This window comes from Crocuta crocuta, unplaced genomic scaffold (genome assembly GCF_008692635.1).
Source record: "Crocuta crocuta isolate KB4526 unplaced genomic scaffold, BGI_CrCroc_1.0 scaffold143, whole genome shotgun sequence".
Classification (NCBI taxonomy): domain Eukaryota; kingdom Metazoa; phylum Chordata; class Mammalia; order Carnivora; family Hyaenidae; genus Crocuta; species Crocuta crocuta.
This window is the reverse complement of record NW_027529175.1, coordinates 1,665,843-1,668,194: the sequence shown is the minus strand read 5'-3', so window position 1 is coordinate 1,668,194 and position 2,352 is coordinate 1,665,843. Positions and strand designations below refer to the sequence as shown.

Sequence of the window (2,352 nt, the reverse complement as noted above, 5' to 3'; positions counted from 1 at the left end):
CCCCAAGCTCATTACTCCTCTGTATCAGTTGGAGGGTCCAAGAGGAACACTGTGAAGAGCACATCTATGGATAATCTTCTTTTTGGTTGATACCAGTGCTGGGAAGGCAGAAAGAGATCATGTGTTTCTCAGCATCATAATGGACATGTTTTTCCCTAAAGGACAAGGGCAGCTTTCTGTCTTCCACGGGATTAGCCTCTGTAATCTCTGAAAAGAGGAAGGGAGGTAGGCTCAGAACACCACCTGCGTCTCCACTCGTGGATTGCATTTTGGAGTCCAGGGGGTGGCTACGCATCAGTGCTCATGTAGCCCAACAGTGGGGGTGGGGGTGGTGGACTCTACTTGCACTTGAGCCATGGGAGTGAGGTGGGGATTGGACGTTTTCAAAGGAGAAGGAACCACACATGAAAAGTTTTTCCGGGAAATGAGGAGCTTTGGAGGGAAGATTTGCTCTGAAGGCTGGTGTGGTTGGATAGCTGTGGAGGGAATCCTGACGGAGAAAGTGGCTCCAGCCAGCCAGACAGGGCCTTGGGGGTCCCAAGAATTTGGGTCTTGATTCTCAGTGCCAGGAGCGGTCCTTGTGGGAAGATGTGACAAGATCAGTTGGATTAAAAGAAATCCTGACAGAGTGGATGGGAGAGGGCAGAGCGGATGCAGGGAGACGAGGCCGGAAGCTGTTGTCAAGTGTCTGAGTGACAGATGATGTGCCTTAGACCAGAAGACAAATGCATGGATTTGGCAGGTTTTTAGGAGGCTAAATGGGTGGAGCTTGGTGATAGGTCAGATAAAGAGAATGAAGGAGAAGAAAGATCAACGGAGGCACCATGCTTCTGGCTGGAGCATAGATGGATGTGGTGCAGTTTATGAGGTGGGGGGGGACACTCAAGGGAAGAGAGGGAGGGGGAGGGACAGATGCTGAGCCAGAGGAGCAGGAGAGAAACCTGAGGAGTGTTGTGTCACAGACGTCAAGGCAGACACCAGACACCAAAACCAAAGTGACAGCACATGCGGCGAGCTGAGAGCAGAGCTCTGCCACCCGTATAACAGGTCCATCGTGAAAAAGATGAAAGATACTGAAAGAAATAGGAAAATGACACACAGCCCTACAGAAAACTGGGCAGCCAATATGGGAAGGTGATTTGCAGAAGAAAGGATCCAAATGTCCAGTAAACGTATGAAGAGAAGTTCAAGGTCCCTAGAAACTACAAGAATGTAAGTGTTATGGCCTGAATTATGTTCCCCCTTCCCCAGAATACTTGGAAATCCTAACCCCTCTACCTCATAGTCTGATTTATTTGGAAACGGGATCGTCACAGAGGTGATTAGTTAAGGTGAGGTCGTACTGGAGGAGGGTGGGCCCATACTCCAGTGCGACCAGAGTCATCCTTATAACAACAAAGAATGAGGAGAATGCCATGTGACAACAGAGAATTGGAGCAATACACCAAAGTTCACTGCCACCACCAGAAGCTAGGAAGAGGAAAGGAAGGACGGTTCCCTGAAAGTTTCAGAGGGACCACGGTCCTGCCGACATCTCGAGTTCTAGTCTCCAGAAGTTTGAGACCATAAGCTTCTGGGTTTTGTTTTGTTTTAAGCCAGCCAGTTTGTGGTACTTGGTTATAACAGCCCTAGAAATTAAAACAGTAAATTAAAATAACATTGAAATGCCTTTTTTATTTTTCCCATCAGCTTGGCAAAACCAAACCAAACCAAAACAAAAAAGATGATAAAATCCAGGGCTGGCAAGGATGTGGCTGTGAGAGAATGCCCACCGCAATGGCTGGCTGGAGTGGGATTTAGTGACATCTCATTGGAGGGCGATTTGGCCCTCCTCCAAATAAAACCTTCAAATAAAAATGAAAAAGATCTGTCAATTCCTGTCTATTGTGGAGAAGTGTATGTGTTCACAAAAGAGATGCATATAAGAATGTTCTCTGTTGTACTTTTGGAATAGCAAAGCACTGACAAATGCATCGTGTCCATTGGTCGGGCATGAATGGTTCCATAGACTGACTCTTCTCTTCTCAGGGAGGATTCATGAAGTTAAGGAAGTCTGAGCTTCGCTGCCCCTCCCTTGCATCAGCTCCTTGAATGCCGGAAGGGGTTCTAGCAATTGCTCTATGTAACTCTGTATTATTTTCCTTAAAGCATAAGCTTCAGACCCCATAAAACTCCAACCTGCCCCTGTCATACTATGTAACGTATGACCACAGTTTAAAAAAAAGAAATGAAGCAGATACTCCAGCAGAACTGGAGAGTGAAGGGTTTCACTAAGTGCAGAGAAGGGCAGAAAGCGACAAGTGGGTTTGCCATCCGGAAGTTCCTGGTAACCTTGGCAGGCAGTTTCAGTGG

The 2,352-nt window shown here is 47.2% G+C and overlaps 1 long non-coding RNA gene across 1 annotated transcript in view; it reads left to right on the top strand.

Moving 5' to 3' along the window:
• The window catches only part of LOC144226446 (uncharacterized), a 14,202-nt gene extending 12,364 nt beyond the window's left edge, over positions 1–1,838 (top strand). The window contains exon 4 of the long non-coding RNA XR_013333641.1: positions 1,690–1,838. This is a non-coding gene — a long non-coding RNA (uncharacterized LOC144226446). The remainder of the gene's footprint in view (positions 1–1,689) is intronic.
• Positions 1,839–2,352: the final 514 nt, after the last annotated feature.